The 24455-nt window shown below is 44.6% G+C and overlaps 1 protein-coding gene and 1 long non-coding RNA gene across 5 annotated transcripts in view; one reads left to right on the forward strand and one right to left on the reverse strand.

The window, feature by feature from the left end:
- On the forward strand, nucleotides 1-22824 carry LOC146203326 (uncharacterized). Its single transcript, XR_014703843.1, has 3 exons — nucleotides 1-213; nucleotides 8930-9077; nucleotides 22639-22824. It is a non-coding gene; the product is annotated as an uncharacterized LOC146203326 (long non-coding RNA).
- The window catches only part of LOC146203324 (uncharacterized), a 492360-nt gene that overhangs the window by 207917 nt on the left and 259988 nt on the right, over nucleotides 1-24455 (reverse strand). The window lies entirely within an intron of this gene.

Below are 24455 nucleotides of genomic sequence, written 5' to 3' on the forward strand. Positions count from 1 at the left end.
ACGACGGGCCGGCGGGCCACCGCTCATCGCCCGTCACCCATCCTGCTGTGGCTGTGGTTGTAGCAGAGTCCTTCAATGCTTTTTCAAAAAAGCATCGAAGGACTCTGGTTGTAGTAAACGAGACTGGTGCCTGTTGCATGGACGAGTCCGATCGAACTGACTGGTGTACGCGAACTGACTGGTGTACATCTGCTGCGGCTTCGGTACAGAAAGGTTGGTACCCGGTCTGTGATAAGATTTGGTTAGTTGTAGACAAAGCATGCCAATGAAGGTGCCACCATGTTCAAATTTCAGCTGCGCCTTTTGCCTGCGATGTTCGTGGTTATATGCTGTCGCCTTACCGTTCTTATTTGTCGCATACTGCAGGGATTTGTGCCAAGGTATGCACTTACAACACGCGCCAATTTAGCGCGGTTGAAGGCGAGCACTGCACTGTCTTAATTATGATGCTGCTGACTGGCGCTTGATGCTTTGTCTTTTTCTAAGGAGTGTTCGTTCTATCAACCAGGGCCCGTATTCCGAGTTTGCGACGTTATCGAAAGTATGGTGGCTAGAAAGGTTAGGTGACGCGAGCGGGCCGCGAGCGCCGCTCCTACATTTCATGCCTCTCGTAGGTGGCGCTGCTCTCAGCACTTCGATGCGTGCTCGGCCACGGCCGGTCTCGAGGGAGAGCGCGTTTCCCTCTTCTCTTACGGCCTCTCCAATGCACGGCCGGTCTCGAGGGAGAGCGCGTTTCTCTCTTCTCTTACGGCCTCTCCAATGGGGTCTGTTTCCACCGCCCGCCGCGCCTCGGTGGGGTCGCCACCGCCCCACTGCTGCTCCTCCGCTACAGCCGTTCACGCGCAAGGGAAACGCGCGCTCGCTCTTCGCTCCGCCCGCATCGGTTGCAACCGGCAGGTCCTGATATTTCACCCCTTATAGCTTATCGGAAGAAGCCGCAATCAGCGTCTGATTTATCGTGTATGAGCAATAAAATAGTCAATAATGCGCGTGCGCGCGAGAGCGCGCGCGCCTTCGTCAGTGCTGTCGCGCACGGTCGAATGAAGTTTTCGGGTGCACTTACATCAACACTTTTTGCCCCTAAATTTTTCACAAAACTATATGTACCATTTTATGCAGTGTGCCTTTGAAAGCTGTAAGCAGGTATAGCGCGACCTGACGCTAGTGCATGGCAAACTGTTTGGTGGATATTCTAAGTATTCTGTCAAACGCTGCCGTTTTCGTTTAGAGCAAAAGAGGCACTAACGAAAATTCATAGCACGTCTCAGATTCAGAGTAAGAAACAAAAATTTACGCATACAGTTAAAATTTCAGTTGTCTAGTGAAGTGGGCTGTTCTAGCTACGTTTAAAACAAATCAGTAGGTTGAAAGACAGCAGATGTATACGTATAGTCTCGCGACTGACGCACACATAGACAGTCGTAGTCAGTTTAATACGGTGATAATAAAAAAAGCATTTAATCAAGGAAATGGGTATAAACAGATATGCATAATTGAAAAGAGCAGCAAGCAATAAAAAAAAAATGTTCTTCAAAGTTAGGATATTGCACTCATTCATCAAAACGGTACATGCGGCTAGAAAGTCTCAAAATCTTTCTGGACGGTTTGTGCACATAAGGAGCTGGCCTTTCGTTCCTGTCTGTCACCTTCTTAGCGTAATTGACAAGAAGGAGTCTGAGAAATTTCTCACATATTAAAGAAGCGGACCTTGGCTATTGTCAATGCCTTCCGGGCAACTCAGCAAAGGTGAGCTCTCAAGTGCTGGCTGGATTAAGATTTGAAGGGCTTCAAGGACATTTGTGTGTGGTAGGTGCACGACAGCTTTTTCAAAAAAAGACACAACCTTGTCCAAGAGAGCTCTGCTTTTTTGATAATGCAGTCCGCTAGAAGCTTGTCCTCGCAGAATAGTGTACATGGGGCTGCTTCTTTCGCTGGTTTCAAGAAGGATACGTCATACGTATCTTATACGATATCTCCTATATATATCTCATACGTCACAGACGCAGGGACCTCATCATCGCTCACTTCTGGACTTCATAAAATCAGCCAACCTTTTTCCATTCATTAAATCATTTATTCATCCTTCATCTCATAACCTACTGATGCCCTGAGGCAATAAATATCGACAAAAAAAAGGGGGGGGGATAGCACAAGCGTCACACCCGAAGTCACTAATTAACTTCACAATGTATCCAGCGACGTAAGCTAAACCAGAATACGTGACAGTGGGTAATGGGATGACAGGAGATACCATCACTTCTTTCAGTTCCTCGGTTACTGATTGCGGCAGAGCTGAAACGATTTCGTCGGTGTCGACACTAGGTGCCTAGGCGCGCAATACAGTGCGACATACAACTCCTATAGTCACCTCTGAATAAATAGCACAGAGAAAAGCTTTTATATCCGTTATTGAGGAGTGTCCCTTGAGTAACAGTGGCGAATGTGTAATGAGCAAAGCATTCTACCAAAATAATGGGGCAGCGATTGCTCTCTAAGGCAGGCATTACTGCACAGATAGTTGGAACTATTAGTTCAAAAACATACTAGAAAAAGAAAAAAAATATGGCTAGGAATTAGTGCTTGAAATAGATTTCCTGTTTTTTTAAGAAATAATCATGACATCATGTAAACATTTCATTAAACCAACGTTTATTTGCAAAATTAAAATAATGTTTATAATACAACATAAAACATTTGCTGGTCTATAAATTATAGCAAAACTGAAAACAAAACTTAAAAGCGTTTACTCTGACGTTATACTACTAATACTTTATGTCATGTAAGCATTGTGCAATTTACATTACATTTTTATAAAATTATTTTCATCTTCGGTGTTACATCGATGGTTTCTCATCTAGCGCTGAAAGACGGTTTTGCCATTGTTGCTGTTATGTTTGCCTTGAAGAAGCTTCGATGTGATCACTGCTCATTCACTTTTTTTTATTCATCTTCTTGTACAGGCTTGGGCAAAAATTCAGATTAAAATGAACAAAAGTAGATACCATGCCGCAATACATGTCATATGCTTGTCGAGCGTTGGCTGTGCGACAAGGTTTTTGAATATAAAGACTCCATTCACGTGTGTAGTACGCTGACAGGATGCCGCTGCAGCGTCTACCTTCTGTAATCTTTCATTTAGGGGCTGCACTCACCACGAATCCCGCGGGCGACAGCGCGAAACCAGGCAAAAGCCACCCGCCGCCACTGAAGCAGATGCGGAGCGAACGGTGAGCAGGTCGCGCCCCTTGCGGCGGCGGAGAGCGTGACTCAAGGAGAAAAGTTCCCATTGTTCACGCGGCGATTGAGAAGGCCGTAAGAAAGAGCGCGCGCTCTCTCCCTCGAGACCGGCCGTGTCCAATGGGGTCTGTTTCCACCGCCCGCCGCGCCTCGGTGGGGTCGCCACCGCCCCACTGCTGCTCCTCCGCTACAGCCGTTCACGCGCAAGGGAAACGCGCGCTCGCTCTTCGCTCCGCCCGCATCGGTTGCAACCGACAGGTCCTGATATTTCACCCCTTATGGCTTATAGGAAGAAGCCGTAATCAGTGTCTGATTTATCGTGTATGAGCAATAAAATAGTCAATAATGCGCGTGCGCGCGAGAGCGCGCGCGCCTTCGTCAGTGCTGTCGCGCACGGTCGAATGAAGTTTTCGGGTGCACTTACATCAACACTTTTTGCCCCTAAATTTTTTCACAAAACTATATGTACCATTTTATGCAGTGTGCCTTTGAAAGCTGTAAGCAGGTATAGCACGACCTGACGCTAGTGCATGGCAAACTGTTCAGTGGATATTCTGTCAACCGCTGCCGTTTTCGTTTAGAGCAAAAGAGGCACTGACGAAAATTCATAGCACGTCTGAGATTCAGAGTAAGGAACAAAAATTTACGCATACAGTTAAAATTTCAGTTGTCTAGTGAAGTGGACTGTTCTAGCTTCGTTCAAAACAAATCAGTAGGTTGAGAGACAGCAGATGTATACGTAATCTCGCTACTGACGCACACATAGACAGTCGTCAGATTAATACAGGGATAAAAAAAACATTTAATCAAGGAAATGGACATAAACAAATATGCATAATTGAAAAGAGCAGCAAGCAATAAAAAAAATGTCCTTCAAAGTTAACACATTGCACTCATTCATCAAAACGGTACATGCGGCTAGAAAATTAAAGTCTCAAAATCTTTCTGGGTGGTTTGTGCACATAAGGAGCTGGCCTTTCGTTCCTGTCTGTCACCTTCTTAGCATAATTGACAAGAAGGATTCTGAGAAATTTCTCACATATTAAAGAAGCGGACCTTATAGCATGGCTATTGTCAATGCCTTCCAGGCAACTCAACAAAGGTGAGTTCTCAAGTGTTGGCTGGATTAATTAGATTTAAAGGACTTCAAGGACATTTGTGTGTGGTAGGTGCACGACAGCTTTTTAAAAAAAAAGACACAACCTTGTCCAAGAGGGCTACAAACTCTGGTTTTGGATAATGCAGTCCGCTAGAATCTTGTCCTCACAGAATAGTGTACATGAGGCTGCTTCTTTCCCTGGTTTCAAGAAGGATAGCACAAGCGTCACACCCGAAGTCACTGATTAGCTTTACAATTAATGTATCCAGCGACGTAAGCTAAACCAGAATACGTGACAGTGGGTAATGGGATGACAGGAGATACCATCATTTCTTTCAGTTCCTCGGTTACTGATTGCAGCAGAGCTGAAATGATTTCGTCGGTGTCGACACAAGGTGCCTAGGCGCACAATACAGCGCGACATACAACTCCTATAGTCACCTTGATCTGAATAAATAGCACAGAGAAAAGCTTTTATATTCATTATTGAGGAGTGTCCCTTGATTAACAGTGGCGAATGTGTATTAAGCAAAGCATTCTACCAAAATAATGGGGCAGCGATTGCTCTCTAAGGCAGGCATTACTGCACAGATAGTTACAAGAACCTATTAGTTCAAAAACATACTAGAAAAGAAAGAAAATATTGCTAATTAGGGCTTGAAATAGATTTCCTGTTTTTTCATGAAATAATCATGATATCATGTAAACATTTCATTAAACCAACGTTTATTTGCAAAATTAAAATAATGTTTATAATACAACATAAAACGTTTGCTGGTCTATAAATTATAGCAAAAAAGAAAACAAAACTTAAAAGCGTTTACTCTGACGTTATACTAATACTTTATGTCATGTAAGCATTGTGCAACTTACATTACATTTTTATAAAATTATTTTCATCTTCGGTGTTACCTCGATGGTTTCTCATCTAGCGCCGAAAGACGGTTTTGCCATTGTTGCTGTTATGTTTGCCTTCAATTAAGAAGCTTCGATGTGATCACTGCTCATTCACTTTTTTTATTCATCTTCTTGTACAGGCTTGGCAAAAAATTGAGATTAAAATGAACAAAAGTAGATACCATGCCGCAATACATGTCATATGCTTGTCGAGCGTTTGCTGAGCGACAGTGTTTTTTAATATAAAGACTCCATTCACGTGTGTAGCACGCTGGCAGGATGCCGCTGCAGCATCTACCTTCTGTAATCGTTCATTTAGGGGGTGCACTCACCACGAAACCCGCGGGCGACAGCGCGAAACCAGGCAAATGCCACCCGCCACCACTGAAGCAGATGCGGAGCGAACGGTGAGCAGGTCGCGCCCCTTGCGGCGGCGGAGAGCGTGACTCAAGGAGAAAAGTTCCCATTGTTCACGCGGCGATTGAGAAGGCCGTAAGAAAGAGCGTGCGCTCTCTCCCTCGAGACCGGCCGTGCCCCAGCGCGAGCCGAGCCACGGCCGGTCTCGAGGGAGAGCGCGCGCTCCCCCTCGAGACGGGCCGTGGCTGGGGTAAACTTTGGTGCGATTGCAGCGCAGTCATACCAACAAAATGTTAAAATTATTGTTACCACTTGAAATATTTTAACCAGGTAAGCAAAATAGGCAAGTCAGGAGTGACGTCGACTACTAATATGCTCTTTGGCACCGTGAAAGCGGGCGATGCGGCTGTGCCGGTTGTTTTGCTTGTCGCGCTACTAAATGCTGCTTAAATGAAGTTTTGGTCTGAAGATGCATTATATACCATTTCCGGATGGGCACAGTGGTCGAAGTTATAAAGCTAAATATTTTGGTTTAGTGTCGTGAGTTTTAAAAAAGCCAAAGCGACTCGTGCTGAGGGGCGTTGCAGTCGAAGATTACAGAGAATGCAGATGACAAGCGATTATTTAACGTGCGGTTACGTCGCACAGTACGCAGGCATCAGGCTAATTTGTATTCTTTGTTGTCTGCGAATTTCCGGTGCGTCTAAAGTGGGAAAGTGCAATTTTTAGCCAGATGATAGCCAGAACGTGCAACACGCGATGTGAAACGGTATTATAAGTACAGAAGGAACAAATTGCAGTTTTATTCACAAAAACCTCTCATGGATAAGCAAAGTTTTGTTTATTGCACTTAAGGGCAAGAATGCTGGAAAGAAAAGTGAAATATCACAGTGTTGAGGTTGCTGTTGATGGCCTCAAATATACATGTAATACAGGTAGAATAAACACAATTTCCAGACACAACTGCTCACGACCAAATAGCAAATTAAACAACCTACCTCAGTTTCAACAGTTTCATTCTCCCTTGCCTTTCTTTTGAAAATGAATTCTGCGTCTTCAGGTGTAGTCTGCTAAGAACATAGAACTTGATCACTTTGTCACAAATTTAATATGTCCGTGACAACCAACCAGCTGCAGTTTGGTCATTTGGAGAATGGATACCAAGTCAATAAGGCTGTCTCTTCGGATTTCACGCGCACTAAAACAGCGAGTAAAGGTGTTTTCATGGGATGTCACAGGGGCGTTTAGATTGGTTGATGGAAACATAAGACCGCCTATGTCAACTGCACTGGTAATTAACTAGAATAGCAGCTTGGGCATATGTTGGTTATGCATCTTGAGGTAACAGCGCGGAACGTGGACGGGAGCACCAGAATAGAAGACGACACAACGAGCGCTGACTTTCAACTGGTAATTAAGACACGCTCAGTTCCGTTCTTGAGACTGAGGAGTTGTCTGCATCAGTCTTCACATTTTGTGCCAGCGATGCATTTCTTCGCCACATATCCAGCGATATAAAATATCAGCCTTGAATAACTGGCCTGAGTGATGACAGATGTGTGTTCGATGCCACAGTCTTTGAGAACTTCATTTGCCTCACTCAGGTCTCCCACATAAGAAGCTGGTCATGGATGATGCTGTCACTAATCTTTTTTTTTAGCAATTGACTGGCCTTTTGCCTGACAACGATGCTCTCATTATTTTTTTTACAATTGACTGGCCTTCTGCCTGACAACAATGCTTTCATTAATTTTTTTTAGCAATTCACTGGCCTTTTGCCTGACAACGATGCTCTCATTAATTTTTTTTAACAATTGACTGGCGTTTTGCCCGACAACAATGTTTTCATTATTTTTTTAGCAATTCACTGGCCTTTTGCCTGACAACGATGCTCTCATTATGTTTTTTAACAATTGACTGGCCTTTTGCCTGACAACATTGCTTTCATTAATTTTTTTAGCAATTGACTGGCCTTTGCCTGACAACGATGCTTTCATTAATTTTTTTTTAGCAATTGACTGGCCGTTTGCCTGACAACAATGCTCTCACTAATTTTTTTTAGCAATTGACTGGCCTTTAGCCTGACAACGATGCTTTCATTAATTTTTTTTAGCAATTGACTGGACTTTTGCCTGACAACGATGCTTTCATTAATTTTTTTGTTTAGCAATTGAAGGTAATTTTGCCTGACAACGATTCTTTCATTTATTTATTTTTTTTAGCGGGGGGTTTCTAAACGCAAGAGAAACAGAAAAGTATGCACATGTACTACATACTCCCACTAGCACCTCGGCAAGAAAAACTACATAGGCACCAAACAAAACAGGATAACCTGAGCTAGGGCAAAGCCGATTGAAAAATAGCACCACAGCTCAAGCAGCATCTACAGGCAAACAAGAACGAACGAACCGGCGTGCGCCGGGGAGAATGCATCGAAGAGCTGACAGCAGCGCCACAGCGGCGACCAGTGGCGGCGGCACGAACCGAAGGCGCGTTTTCTCCAAGCGGCGGAATGCGCGGTCGCGCCACCTCTCCCTTCTAGCCACCATATCGAAAGTGTCGCTATCTCCCCGGCCTCGAGTAATCTGATTGGTGGAAACCCCGGAATATGATGTGGCCACCTCTTCCGGTTCCGTATTGGCAACACCCAGTTCCGGCGTTTCGACCAATCAGATCACTCGAGGTCACGTGACATAGCGACACACCGATAACGACGCAAACTCGGAATACGGGCCTAGATACTCACGGCACTCGGCAGTGATTAGCTGCTTAGGGCGACGAAGCTCTTTTTTTTTTTTCGTTCTTGGCCCCAATTCTCCAGGCGCTGTTCGTTTTGGTCATATCCGGGTGAAGTACTTACCTATGATATCGCTCGAGCATCATGAGCTTAAAACTAGTGATACAGATTGAGCACCAAAAGCTCGAAACTAGCACTGAACCTCTTACAGCCAAAAGCTGCAGCTATATGGATGATAGTCTGCGTACCATTGATGAAATTTTACCTAGTTTGCGTCGGGTACGACAAAAGGATAAGCTCTTTTGAGACAGCAGAAATGATGACGTAAATACCATTTAGATAACTCCATAGTAGCACAGAAACCACGTAGCGGTGCTCCGAAGTAATTAATTCGCTACTGAACTCCCCGTGTGTGTGTGTGTGTGTGTGTGTGTGTGTGTGTGTGTGTGTGTGTGTGTGTGTGTGTGTGTGTGTGTGTGTGTGTGTGTGTGTGTGTGTGTGTGTGTGTGTGTGTGTGTGTGTGTGTGTGTGTGTGTGTGTGTGTGTGTGTGTGTGTGTGTGTTTTTTTTCTTGCACCTTTAGTTTCTTACACTTCATACTAGAGACCTGCACGAGCCGGATTTTCCAGCCCTTTCCCTGGCCCACGTTTGAAGACCATCCCGGACCCATGGTTCCAAGCCCATTGGCAATGATTACATGACCCGTACCCGGCCTGCGCTTCTACCACGGGGCCCGTGTCAAACCTGCAAAGTAAGTCTGAGCAGACGCCTTAAAAATGTATTGCTTAACTAGCACATAACAATAAATCAAGATGAGAGACAAACCTCGCAAATTATTCTTGGTAGAGAAGGGCACAGTTAAAGCACCGACAGAAGCAAAGGCTTGGTGAAGAATATTTTGGTAGGGCATTTTATGTAAAGCAATCTAGCACAATGTGCATTTAAAAGGTATGGATTACGGGTATTTTAACTATGACTTCTTATAAGCTGTTGGTGCAAGTTCTTTGCTTAATCACCTACAAAAAGACTGCCCCTGGCAACTTTGCCCCAGGAACATGAGTGGACAAGGGCAGGAAAAACAAAAATTTACATATTCATTGAAGAAATCACGGCCACATTGCAACATCTCTGTGGAGACGAAAAGCAGTAGTGTCTGTTTATTGTGCATGTATATGTTATTGGATATCCGAAAATTCCTAAAGCAATAAGCTCTTATCCTACGGCATTTTTTGTAGCGTAGAGACATTCTTCAGGGGGGGGGGGGGCAAGGCAGACAATCAAAATTTTCATGAACAGACAGCTGCCTGCCGAGCAGTCAATTGAAGGTCCTTCTCCAAGGGCTGTTATGAGGCTTCAAATGTTGAGCCGTTAGCGGTAAAACGAAGGTTAGAAGCTACCCTCTTGCTCACTGATTGCTGAGAAATCCTAAGCTGGTGGGTGTTGAGTACTTCAGTAGGCACGTGCTCATGCAAATGGGCCATGTCATGCATGACAGCTTACAGCACTTCATAACACCTGCATTGTAGTACAGTTCGCTGTTGGGTTTTGAGCTCTTCCTTTTTAACTTTTTCACTTATGTCATTGAATGCAGCCCGGCATGTTCGTCCTAAATTACTTGGACAAAGCACCGAGTGGCACTGATTAAACTGTTTACAAATGAGCTTTCTCTCATTCGCTGTCAACATGTGTACTAGTAGTGGTTTATTCATAAACCACTGGAATAATTTTGGTGCTGGAATTCCATCATCTCCAAAAGAAGCCATACACAGCTTTACCCAGCCTGGCTTGGTTCCGCCACTGCAAACCTGGGCCTGGCCCAGGCCTGCAACGTCAAGCCCGAGCCAGGCCCAGACCCATAAAAATGGCAATTTTCCAGCCCGGCCCAGGTTTTCGGGCCGCCCAAATTCATGCTCTGCTCTATACACTCTGTTGATATTATTTGCCGAGAATGAGCTCCCAGCAGGCAGTACTTTGGTAATCTTTGTTAGGAAGAAATTACACGCCATATTTCTTTGCCCTGGAAACCTGGGTGATATCTGGCTTACACAACTACCTCAAAAATATCACCCAGACGTGTCCCTTGCCTGCAGTCGCTTGCTGTCCAAACAGCATTGCAATTTATTTGCTGACACTGTGGCACATGTAGTGCGGAACGTAAGGAGGTCATTATTTGCTAAAAGATGATTGCGAAAGTATGAAAAATTTAAGTCACTGCTGTTTTTGTGGGAGAATGTCACATGGCCTATTTGTATAGCCAATTAGGGCCAATTGACGAGAAATTTCTCAAGATTTCAGCCAGTAGAGTAGACACTGCTGTCATTTCTAATAGCTATTTCGTTGTTCATTCATTTGCAATGGCGCCAACATGTTCTGTTGTCTGTGTTTTGTGCACCCATATTCTGTTTGTTGCTTTAAAACATTTCTGGGCAAGTGTGGTTGAGACCGCGAGCATAGTGTTGGGCGAATTCACCAGGCGGCATGACAAAAGGAGGCAGTGTGGCGTAGAGGAATCCACTTGTGCTAAAGACAGAGACTGCAACCATGCCAGACAGGTTGACAAGACATCGAACAAGAAGCCAGACTAGCCTATTGCCGAGAAGCTTACCAAATGCGGAATCGAGCCAAGATTGAAGCGGTAGCTACAAATGCGGCACCGGCCGATGTCTAATGCTCTTGACTTGGTTCAAAGAGAGCTGAACCTCTACAATTTTTGTAATATTTCGTCACAAAGGCTTCAAGGATTTGCCTCAAGTGATTCCAGGTAGCCCTGCATGCACAAACCTTTGTCACAGATACACCTGCAAGAGACAAATAGTGGCGCGTAATTGCTCCAAATGATGTTCTCTTTGTTTTCCTTTTTAACTTGATACTATGAAAAGCGCCCTGTGTGGCAGCACCTGCTGACTTCGGTCATGTCATGTGGCCTTGCGATGTCACACAACCTGATGGACAGTCATTGCAGTGCTGCATCACCTTCCTGCCACTTGTCAGATACATGCCTATAATTTTTCATGGATGCCAGATTTTCTGGAGTATGGGGCTCATCACAATTTTTTTTGTTACCAAAATCCAATAGTGCAGCATTTCGTGACGTTTTTCTCGCTTGTCCGGCAGCAAGATACATTTATTGCCGAGATATTTCAATTTGAAGTTGAAGAGGTCTTTTTTCCTTCCAAGTGATTCAGATTTGGGAAAATGACGCAAACGATGGTGTAAACATAGACTCCGTGATTCATGATGCATAGCGAGCAGTGCAATCTAGCAGTAGCTGAAATTAAAGCTACAGTTCGCCGAAGCCGTCTATTTGTTTGCACCAGGCATAGATCTTGAGCTTGACTGCAAAATTCTCGCAGTGAATCTTAACCTTGGCGTCCACAGAGCATGCGGTGCTTTTTAGAGCTGAGGTGACTTGACTAACAGGACAGAATGTATGAGCGCCGACGTGGCGGCAAAGTCTGTAGCAAGCGAAGCTATGGATGTGGCCACTGACATTGCTGAGCCACCGCCACGAGTGACGAGTAAAGAATGCTACATATGGGCTTTTTTGAATAGCAGCAAGGGGTGAACAATGCATTGTGGCAGAAAGTTAAGAAAAAAGGAGTACACAGGTCCTTTTTTGCTCAATTTATTTTGTTTCCTTCGCTGTTGTATTTCTTAATATGAACCAACTGAGCTCCCTTTTGTTCAATGCTTCCTTGGGTGTCTACACCTTATGTGGTGTACTCTAGCGTCGCTGCCCTGCAGGTGGCAGACTAATGTGCCAGTAAGGTCTGTGCATGCATGCTGGGACAGCAGAAAATATAGAAATTGAAATATTATGAGATACTTTGGCAAACTCCTATGTATATCACAGATGTGAGACATCGGTGACACTATCAACAGTCAGTAAAAGCATTCAGCACACTTGGGACGCAGTTGTTTAGCGGTGAGTGAAAAATATATGTAAAACAGTGCAGTTGCACTACACAAGTAATGTAATGCGAGAGGTCTCTGCTGTTCGTGTGGCGCAATGGCTAAGACATTCAGTTAAAACTCCAAATCACTTGGGATTAAGTCTGTTCGAGGCAGTTCTTTTTTTCTTAAAGGGGCACTGCAGCACTTTTTGCAAAAATTGGGCTTTCAGCAGAAAGCCATAGTTTTTTCATGCTGCAAATGCGAGTATCAGATTAAAATTAGGCAGAAAAAAGCAGAAATAGCCTTTTTTCAGCAGAAATACGCAGGCCGCGCGACGGGGCTCACCGCGGGTCATGCCGCCGCCCGTGATTGGCAAAGACGTCGCATGACGACATTCTGAGGACCAGGGAAGCTGCCGATGCGGCTCCTTCGCTGCGCTGTATTGATCACAGCTCTCTGTGGCATTGTGAATGTCATTATGGCATGCCATTTGCACACGAATTGCCATCGGGATTTTTACCGCATGTATGCGTACCAAATACGCCCACAAACGATGCAGCACTGCCGTTGTGGGGAGCCTAGATTTGGCATGAAACTTGCTTTGGTTACAGGGAGGCATTTTGAAAAGTAGTGTGTGTCATTATTACCAGAAACCACATGGCCCTCAGCGAAACCTCGGCCCGCATATGCCTGGGAGGGAAGGGCAGCGAACAATGCCCTAGCCGACTACCTCCGTCTCAGGCCTCTCGCCCCGCCCGAAAGGTCATTGTTGTGAAAAATGAACCCAAAGCTTGGTGTACCAAATCCTGCTTTGAATGCCAGTTGTAGTACCTTGAGGAATTGAAGAATTTTATAGAAAGGGTGAAGCAGTACACAGCTGCCACCAGAAAAATGAACAATAAGCGAAGCACGGTTGCGGAGCTCTGCAATGCATAGGAGGCATTGACGGGGCCATTGTGCTGGAGACCAAGTCAAATGCGCACAGAATGCTTCTTGAGTCATACGACATTTAGCAGACGTTGAAAGCCTTTCCTTTTTATCGTACTGTCACAATACACGTTTAGTGAATTGACGGCTGACGTATGTTGAAAGCCAAGTTGCAGCTCCTCCGCACCCATACCTTCATGAGAAAACCTTGTTCTGAAATGTGTTTTCTTACAAGAGCTTCGTCATTTTCATTTCCAACTTAATGTGCATCCCCAAACAAGACAGGACTATGTAAAATGACGAGGCAGCAACGGATGCAAAATTGAAAGGCCATGTATGAACAACTTCGATGATTGATTGCTTGGACGCACCGAAGGAAACCTCGCTCTTTACGCTCCTTACCTGAATGCGCCTATGCCCAGCTGAGCGGTACATTCCTTATCTTCTAATAATGCCCCCGAAAGGGTTCTACGAACATGTCAGGCACGTACCGCGCTGGAAAAGATCTCGCAGTCTTCACAACCTAGCTTTGACACAGCAGTGGACTCTTCTTAATAATCTGCTAGTTCGCAAAAAGCATCAGCGCGTGCTACTGATGAGTTGTCCATGTTTAGCACAGAAGCCGTTGCGCAAAGCATTTGCGAAAAAAAAAACAAAAAAAAAACGAGACACGCGAATACAACCATGCGCCGATGCTGTCCAACCATCCCGTCATGAAACTGCAGTCCTTGAACTGATCGCAGATGACTGTCCTGACTTTTTTGTACAAAAAAACAAGGAACCGCTTCATGGTTCAGTCAAGTTTTTTTGTCAAAGCCCTATAGAAATTGCATTAGGAACAAACTGCATGTAGTCAGAGTTACGAAAATGGAATGTTTCCTTTGGTCGGCTTAAATTTATGTCTCTTTTCAGCAATGCCGCATTGCACCGCGAGCTTTTGGTACATTGGAAGATTACATCGTCACGTCCAAGCTGTTCGTGCATCTGAACACACGCAGAGCTGTGTTATATCAGGTGCACAACACTAAGTTGACGTGTTTTGTAAGTCCGCAACGCATGCAAAACGAAGAACAGCGCACGCCGAAAACCCCCTCCGTTGGCTCTGGATGCCTCCGACTCCTCATGGTGACGTCACGACGGACGGAGAAGCGAGGTTTCTTCCTCCGCTTTCCTCCTCTGTAGCAGTCGCGCGGGGCGCGAGAAATTTGAATTGCCCGCTTTCAGTCGACGATTGCGCAGGTGTTTTATGCATAATCGAAAAAATAACTTCACAGGCATGACCAACAAATAATCTACTTCAAAAGCCTATAATATTGGTACATTTGAAAACCACTGCAGTGCCCCTTAAGCACCCATGTCATTTTAAATCTTACTTTTTCCAGCCTTTTTTTTTCTTTCCCAGCTCCACTCGGGTCTGTGCAGGTTTATTCTGCACAGTAAGTTAAAACTTAATCCTGTGTGCATTTCATACCAGATTTTTCAATAGAGAAGCGCTTACTGAGGCATGAACTTCGTCGGAGGAAAACTCTGCTGCTCCGCACTTGTAGACCAAAGCATGTATATCAAAATGAAACCATGTGGGCATGCCAAATGCATAGCTGTGATTTCAAAGAACCAAAACATATCAAAACGAAACTGAACCCCGCCGGGGTGGCGCAGTGGTTACGGCGCTCGACTACTGTTCCCAAGGTCGCGGGATCGAATCCCGGCCTCGGCGGCCGCTTTTCGATGGAGGCGAAAAGCAAGGCGTCCGTGTGCTGTGCGATGCCAGTGCACGTTAAAGAACCCCAGGTGGACGAAATTTCCGGAGTCCTCCACTACGGCGTCTCTCATAGCCTGAGTCGCTTTGGGACGTTAAACCCCACAAACCAACCAACCAACCAGCCTGTGGCAGTGCCAAGCGCAAATTTTTTTTTTGGGCTTCCAATATTCAGCCTGTCTTTTTGCCATTTTTGAAACAAAAGTTAACAATTCAGATGTAACCATAATGCATGTTAGGCAGCCTCAGGGTCCCTTGTATGTCATTGTGCATGCATTTGCAGTTTCTGTATTTCTGCGATGCCTGCATTTCTGTTCTCTCTTTTCTGTCTTATAAGAGTTTTGTTTTCAGTGAAAGTGGTTTTTTTGTGATTAGGAGCCAGTATACCATTGCTGCAAGCCTACTTTTTCTTTTAATGTTCTTTAGCACTACTTGCAGGTCTACTGCAGGTCTTTCATATTGCACTCTGAAAAAGTTTTTACCCATGCTTTTCATTAAGATTTTCGAAGCATATGGGTTGTAGCGAATGAATTTGATTGCACCTGAAAACTGCAAACACAACTTGAGAGCCTGTCATTTCTTTTTCAATTCTTTTTTTTTTTTTTTTTTGCTCACTGCGCGCTCTTTGCGATTGATGAATTTGACCACTTGCTTCACGAGGGAAGGCTTGAGGACGTTGAAGCTACTTTGAATGCCTGTCGCTAGGCACAAATATAGCAGTCTCGTAGCTTACTGGGTGCATGAGGTATTTGAGGTCACTACTCCTTATCGCCATAGACACCAGCAGGCTCAGCATATCTATCTAGGCATGCAGCTTCTTGTTGGTTGTCCCCTTATCATTTATACTGCGCAGTTTGTTGAAAAATGTAAGCGTACAAGTTGGCGTAGGAAATAAAACGCCATGCAGTCTTCGTCGCACTGGCCGCGTGCCACAGCGACTTGGAAATTGCCAATTTTCTGAATGTAGCGAAGCCTTTCGTTAACGAGGTGCGGACAGAACTGATGTGCTGTGTCGGTGACGTGGCATCTGTGGCGAAAAGGAAAAAGCAGTCAGCGGTCAGACGTCGTCAGAGCACCTAATTTTCTTCAGAGGCTGCTAGTCATTGTGAGTGACAACCCAGGAAAGTCAATGCAGGCCATTGCAAAGGAGCTCGATGTCGCAGAGTCAGCTACCAGGCTTGCTGTGCACGAGGACGTGAGGTACCATTTCCATGTCATGAGGAGGACGCAATTCTTGTACGGTAAAGCTCGGGAGAATCGTCTGCTCTGGTCCAAGCGCTTATTAGGCAAGCTGGAGAGACCTGAGAAGCCTGGAATGTTTTTTTTTTCTTTCAGATGAATTTGAAAATAACTTTGACCAAGACCAAAAAGGTAATTGCCATAATGACATGTGGCTTTATGGAAGCGGTAATGAGGTGCCGACAATGATGCACACAAAATGTCTGTCTGTGATGGTGTCAGCAGCCATCAGCAATGAGGGTGATGTCATGCCACCACAATGTTTTGCAGAAGGACTCCGCGTTAATGCTGCCGAGTACGCAGCGGTGCTTGCTACCGTTGTGAAGCCCTGGATTGATACTGCTTTGAAAGGAAGACCTTGTGTCTTTCAGCAAGATTCGGCTCTCGCTCACACTGCCTGTGTCACCCAGGAGTGGCTGGCCAACAACTTCCAATAACCACATCACTCCCAACTTGTGGCCTCCTATACTCTGTTTCATATATCAGGTGCAGCGCAGCGAGTGCTACACAAGTAGTCCACAAGAAAAGAAAAAGAAGAGTATCACTACACACTCGTTTCGTAGCCGAATGGCTTCTGCGGAAACGGGCTCTATTCCGAGCATACACGGATGCCAGGAGCGCAAACAAGGGCTCTAGCTTTGGCAGTGTTGCACTTCATGTATGCAACGGAGTATAGTTCTCCAGATTTGAATCCACTCGACTATTATGTCTGCGGAGTTGTTGAGAGAGAGGCCGACAAAGGGACACATAATACAAAAAACTCTCTGAAGGTCGCCATTGCTAACTCAATGGGCAGTATCTCTAAGGACCACCTGATCCGTGCATGCAGCCATTTCCGAAGCCATATTGAATTGTTTATTGCTGCAAGTGGCGTATTCATTGAGTAATGTGAAAATAAACCGTAAGAGAAGTATTTCCCAAAGTTTGGTGAAAATATATATATTTTTGCTGGAGATATTCTTCTCTGCCTGAAGCCAACATAGCATCCTCAAACACCTCGCACATCCGGTATATTGCAAGATATGTGGCTCTAAAGTTCATGCACAAATCAAAATGCAGTACTTATTCTGCGTATCTAATTTCGTGCAAATCATGCGCGCAAAAAAAAAAAAAAGAAAACAAATTCATCTCAAACTTTGACCACTGAGGTCTTCTTTATACGTCTGCGGAGCTTGCAAAGCTCGTAAACACACTGGAAAAATAGCCCTTTTTTTTTTAATTTCATTTCAGTAATTGAGATTAACACAAGCAGCATTCGTGATTTTGCGATGTTTTTGAAAAGCCCAGAAGTTCCCGAGCCTGGATGACAGAAAAATGACTCTTTGCATAGGGAAGTTCTACATCCAGATGATGTTCTGTGTTTATGTGAAGTCACTAAACTAAGAGCAGAGCTCTAAATCATAGCAGATAACGCACCTGAAGGTGAGGAGGTGGAAAAAATCATGTTCTAGGGCTCTATTTAATGACTCTGCCCACATCTTGTGTGTTTCCAAATTTAGCAGCTTAATTCATTAACGTGCTCGTAGTTCAGTGACATTTTCATATAATTCTGTAGTGTTTTTATTTTGGTAAATTCTCAAATTCTAAAGTTAAAGCTCAGCTACTTTGGTCATCTGATGAGAAGAGAGGAGTCGCTGGAGAAAGACTTGATGTTGGGAAAGGTTGAGGGTCGCCGGAGAAAGGGTAGGCAGCGAATGCGATGGTTAGATGGCATCCTCGAGGCACTGCAGATGAAGTTATGTGATGTTAGGAAGATAGTGAGAGCGTGGCGTGACATGGTCCATAGGGTCACGAAGAGTCGGACACGACTGAACTGAACTGAACCATATGCTTGAGCTATTTATTTATATTCACTTAAAAGGGTGATGACAGCTAAAATTTGAGCGTTAACTGATTATTGCATTTCACTCCGTTCACGTTAATTATAAATCCTCGAAATTTGAGCTTCCAGTGCATTAGATAGTTTACAATGTATTTTTGTTATTAATAGCAAAAGCAGCTTTATGGTTTGGTAACCTTCGTCGCTGATCTCACAATGTCATCCCCATGTTTTCTGCTATTCGCGGTGATGGCGGCATTTTTGCATGCATGCCGTGGATGGTGGTCACTAAGAGCCTTTTTCATTCTTCAGCAAAAATATTTCATTCGCATATTTTTTTTTTCTTTGGTAAGCCTTCACTATAATATGTAACTTTAGTGATCTTTGGACCTGTTTTGGGCTTCGTCTAGAGATTGTCGAGAAGACCAAAATAGATGTGCTGATGCTGTATTATTTAAGCATACAATCGAAAGCACATTATTCTTACATTATGAGAGTTAGCTTGTTTAGCAACAAGTGCTCCCACATATAAAAAGGCACATGCCCAACGCTTCGTTCCTGGTCGCAAATCGGTAGCCAATCGGCAACATAGTTGGCACGAATTGAAGTTCGGTTTACATACAGCTTCTGTGTTGGTGAGCAGTCAAGCTCGACAGAGCAGTCAAGCTCAACAAGCCTTGTTCTGAATGATACCAATTTGGGAAAGCGACCCACGGGTTGCCTTTGCAAGTGTGAACATCGGTCAAGCTGAGCGGCTCCCTGATCGCACATCCTTTGCAATCATCGAGTGTGAATGGGCCTTTAAACTGCACGCTGGTCACATGCTGTTTACAGTCAGTCCGCAGTGAAACATCTTCAGAACACAGCGGGCCTGTTTGTAAGCAGCACCATTTCTGCTGCCAAGAAAGGTAGAAAGGCCTTTACGACTTATTGGAGATTTACATTGCCCACATGCTCTGAAGTTTCTTGAAAAAGCCTATATTTCTGCTATGACATTAACATTTCTGCTTCATAGCTGTTTCAGAACGTCTGTTCTGCTTTCTGCTCCATATAGCTGTTCCAAAAAGCATATTTGCTTGCTCCAAGAGCTGCTTTAAAAACCTATTTTGGCCACCCACACATGGTACTGCTTATCACGGGCCCGTCCAAAAGTGCTAGAAGAAGACAATAGTGATGCTATTTTGGGGCCTACTTCACGCAACTTCAGCACTCAGACTTCGACTACCTTGAAGGAAAGTCGTCCTTGCCCCTCAGAGTATTCAAACATGGACTAGCCTTTTTTGCACTTTATAATGGCATTCGCACCCAACAGGACCGCCTACTTACTTGTCCCTGTGGGCCTTCTCGATGAAATCCTACAGGCCCCTCATGATGAGCCCACAGCTGGGCACCTAAACTTTATTTTACTTTCGGTCGCATTGAGGTTAAATAATATTGGCCCATATTGGCCTCGTCTATCTGCTAATGTCACGCACTATGTCAGGAGTTGCTGCGACTGCCAACGCCACCGAACACTGGTAACAAGACCTGCAAGACTAATACAACCAAACCAACCACTTACAAAGCCATTCCAACAGATCGGCATGGACTTACTTGGTCATTTCCAGACATCGACATCTAGCAACAAGTGGATAATAGTAGCAACTGACTACCTGACTCACAACGCCGAAGCAAAGGGCCAAAGGCTTCTCCAGACTAATTATCGTTGTAGGAAGTGAGAAGCACATCATAAAATCAGTCATGTAAAAAACTCACTTTTCGTTGGCCGTGGCATTGTCCTCCTTGCATGCATTAGCAGTCAGTCGGCCTGAAAGTTAAGCCGATATAACTAGTTTCTCGCTTTAATTTAATGTCAGCACAGTTGCCTGCTGCGCTGTTGCTGCCGGCTAGGAGCGGAGAAGCAGGTCAACTCCATTCCACCTTGTGCATGGCAGGGAGCCCAAAAATTCCGAGAGCACTGTGGAATCCACACTGCAGAAGTGCGAAAGGAGCTCTTATTATCATTATCAACTAAATGCACCGTTAGCATTGCTAATGCCATCATTGTCATTATCACTAATTGCAGCGTCATTGTCAGCGCTACTATCGTCGCATGTGAGACCACCGCCAAGCTTGCCTTGCAGCGCCGACTGAGCACTGTGCCATAGATAGTCCAGCGAGGTATACAAGTACATCGTGCTCAATTGCTCCAACACAAAATGGATGCTTTGAACGCGAAGGTTGGCAGAGAAGTACGGAATTCCACAAGCCGGCCTGTTGGAGATATTCCAGCTCGCATGGAGAGAGCAGATCCACAGCCAGGTTCAGGAAGCAGAAATGAAGAGATGGCACAGCGAAGCATGGGCGAAGTCATCCCTGGCGGTGTACTCCAGCACAAAACACGCCATCGCTAATGAGAACATCTATGACAGCACACGAGACAGCGGACGGCAGCGGGTTACTCTGCGAGGCACGGAGCGGTTTTCTGCGCAGAAGGACGACCAAGGCCAAGTACATCCAAGGCTTAAGTTCCCCAAGTGCAACGCAGCCGATAAAGCCATACAGCACATTGTGATTGAGTGCCTAAAACTGCGGCCCTCCCCCCCTACAACAGCGACATCAGCACTCATGGAGACTTTCGACACCACTTGGTGTGCGGTTGATGTCACCACCCAAAGAGCACACCGTGACAAAGCACCGCCTTGACTGGTGGCGTAAAAGAGAAGATTGTTGAAGGACTCCCCCTTTCTTTTTCTTCCTCTTTTCTTTTTTCTGGACTTTTGACCAATGCACAGCAGTTGGTATAGTTTTTGTTCTTTTTCTACTCCTTTATCTATTGGCCTGATCCAGAACTCTGTGATCCCTTGCTACTAAGGGGAGTGGCCTTATCAGCATCATGCAGACAAGGAGAATTATGATGTGTGTTTGAACTGTCATCCGCACAAATGACAAGGTCCCGCCGGGGTGGCGCAGTGGTTACGGCGCTCGACTACTGTTCCCAAGAATGCAGGATCAAATCCCGGCCTTAGCGGCCGCTTTTCGGTGGAGGCGGAAGCAAGGCACCTGTGTTCTATGCGATGTCAGTGCATGTCAAAGAACCCCAGGTGGTCAAAATTTCCGGAGTCCTCTACTACTGTGTCTATCATAGCCCGAGTCGCTTTGGGATGTGAAACCCCACGAACCAAATCATTGTACACAAGATTTATGTGCATTTTACGATCCCAGGCATGGCGAAGTTGGTTAAAGCGCTCAGCTGGCGATGTGAGGGATGCAGGTTCGATTCCCGGTGGATGCAGGAGTTTTATCTTTCTGATGACATTAGTTTCGGTTTCAGGTGATGTCATTTGATTGAAAGCTATAGTGTGATCGAACGAACGCCGACAGTATGAGCCATTAAAGGCTTTCGCCTTAATACAGCGCTTGATGTCGTGCTGACGCCACATGTAACGGAAAAGGTCAGCCTCAGTGTCACTGCCTACCTTCAGCGTGCAGAAGCAGCCTGACGACTCGCCCAGCTGCGCATAAAAAGCCAGCAAGCCACCAATGCCTAACATAACCTACGATGACAATGAAAATTACAAGCCAGGAGACCAACTCTAGATTTGGATGCTGAATCACCACCATGGATTTAATGAAAACCGTAATTTTTATGCTACTATTTCCACAAATCAAGCGCACTCATCTAGATGAATGGGCTATGGAATTGTCCCCAGATGTTACTGACAGCATCCCAGGGGTGATACATGTTCAAAAATTGTGTATGTTGTGTGCTTAAAACCCTATTATAACTGATGGACACTGTGTTTATATTTTAGTTGTTTATTTTTGCCTACCTTTCTTTTCAATGTAGAGCATTGGGCCGATGCTTTTTTGAGGGGGAAGTCATACCGCAAAGCTTTTTTTTTTTTTTTCACGCTTTATGCCACCTGGACGCAGCTTTTACTCTTTTTGTTGTACAATGATGCACAGAGATCTACCTCAAGTAATTGCCACAACACAAAACTGCTTCTATATTGTTCCTGATCATTGTACTTGGCAGGTTTACCTTCTATTTCCTTGTTGCCTTTAAACTGAGCAGTGGGCATTCTGTTGTTCGATGACCAGTGCCTTTGTCGTGGTTGGCACCTTGTTGCAACGAAATGAACTCTGAAGGTGAATCCAGTGTGCACATAATGCTGTCAAACAGGGTACTGAGATCTTTTTGGCTGATAGTAAATGATGGAATAAGAACACATAGTTGCAAAGAGCATATGTAGGCTCCTCAAGAAGTTACCTGTGCTCCTTCTGCCATTCGCCTGTTACTAGGAAAAGCTTTAGGCCTTTCCAGTGACGGGCATCGTAAAGAACCGATGAGTGCGGAGGACAAGTCTATTTGCCATGTCTGAACCTAGTCAGAGCCTCTATAAAGGCACACAAAGGACAGCTTGATAAGAAGTTATCTAGCTCATTTGGGTATGTTGACATTCATCCAGCAGTAGTTATGGCTGACTGAATGGCAGTGGAGCCTAGCCTCTGAAATCTGCTTCCAAAAATTGATGTCTACATACGCAATTTACTTTGCAATCCGCTGGTGTTTCCAACACCTGTACTTTTTTTTTTTGTATTCAAGACCAGTCTTCAAGAGTTCTGTTTCTTGCTGTCTTTTTTTTTTTTTAGACTCACTTTTGACAACTTGGAAAATCTTTCTTTTTGCAGAGTTCAAAGTCTGGAAAGACAGTATGGAAATCTGTGAGGTGGCTCATTTTGGTAGTGGCGGACCAAAGCATCCAACACCAAGAATGGCCAAGTGTCCTTGCCATTGCATTATAGTGAGAAAGGGGAAGGGGGGATTTTGTCAAATGTAAAATTACAAAGCGGTATAAAGTATGACTGTCACTATTTTTTCTCCAATGAAGACTGCAGTTACTAGAAAGAATAGCATCAGCATTCTCCTCAGTAATTTAGAAAGTTGCATCTGCATACCATGCAGGTTTTTGCAGATGCACATCTGTTTATTAGCAAACTGAAAAATATGAGGGCTAAGGAACCTGCTCCACATCATGTTCAAAATAGGCTGTGCTTATATTCCTAAGCTGCTTCTGACATTGCCATGGTGTTTTTGATTTTGTATACACATGCTATTTGAATAAAAGGTGCCTACATATTTTATATGTTTAATGAACTCAAGCATGTGATGGCTCACATGCATGACATTGTTAATGAGGGTCCCAAAGATACACAGCATTTAATTGATGCTAATTATGTGAGTTAGCTGCACGTTAACCCCGTAACCGCCAAATTAACTCCCGAAAAACATACTAACGTTGCAAGATTTAGTCGTAATGTTTTTCATGCCATTCTAATTCTAAAAAGTTTCCTTCATTAGTAAAGCATGCTGTCACTTCGCCATTGATTTTTTTTTTAAACCAGTGTATGCACATCGCAAACGGGATCAGAGTAACTGTCGGGTACAAATTCTAGATTGTCAGCGAAGCTGCTGTCTGAACTACTTCAAGAAAGCGCTCTTTTTTGTTGAGGCATCACCGCCACCGGCACTTTGTGTGTGGCACTATCATAAAATTACTTTTGTCATGCCAAAAATGTGTGCTAAAGACTGTAATGTGCATTTTTTTTCTCATGGATAACTAAGGCTCTGTAGAGTTGAAAATGCAAACAATGGATTTGCCAAATCTATTACTTGTCTTTGGCAGTGCAAGCAATGTAACAGCAGGTCGGACAAGTCCAACTTGTCACTGGCAATATTGGCACAATTGCCAATGACAAATGAAGCTCTGAGCTAAGGACTAAGCCAGCATATGGTTTTGTGGATGCGGAAAGCTGTGTGTAGTTGGTCTAGTTAAGTTTGTATAGAGGCGTCTGAACGATTGTGAACATTTTTACAATGATTATTGGAGACCTGCAATGAGAAACCAGAATATTCACTTTTACCTAGAAAAGTGATGCAGCAGTGTTAGTAGTGCACAATAAAGGTTCCCAAGTGGCTAAAATTGTGGCCCTCCTGCAGCCTGGAAAGAAAACCCCATATACTTTGCTGGTATACACAGAAATACTGCCTTTTGATAACTAGACATAGGCTGCACTTGCCTCCACCATCTGTGCTTACCTTGGATTGCAATGCCTTATGTAATGTAACATGCACAAAGGGGTTGTACTTTATTTTGTAATTAATTTCACATGCACATTTTGGTGAACCGTCTGCAGCCACAGGACCTGCTTTTGAGCTGCATAGATAGTTTTTTGTTGACAAGTGCTCTGTTCGGTTTATGGGGTTTAATGTCCCAAAGCGACATTGGCTATGAGGGATGCTGTAGTGGACAGCTCCAGAAAATTCTGACCACCTGGGGATTTTTATGTGCACTGACATCGCACAGTGCAAAGCTGCCTTGCATTTCGCCTCCATCAGCTGCTGACGCGGCTGAGAGTAAATCTGTAACCTTGGGATCAGCAATCAAGCTCTCTTATCACTGAACCACTGTAGCAGTGTACAAGTGAACATGGCTGAAAACAGATCC

The sequence above is a fragment of the Amblyomma maculatum genome, chromosome 1, assembly GCF_055883805.1.
Source record: "Amblyomma maculatum isolate TAMU_Amacu chromosome 1, ASM5588380v1, whole genome shotgun sequence".
Taxonomy (NCBI): domain Eukaryota; kingdom Metazoa; phylum Arthropoda; class Arachnida; order Ixodida; family Ixodidae; genus Amblyomma; species Amblyomma maculatum.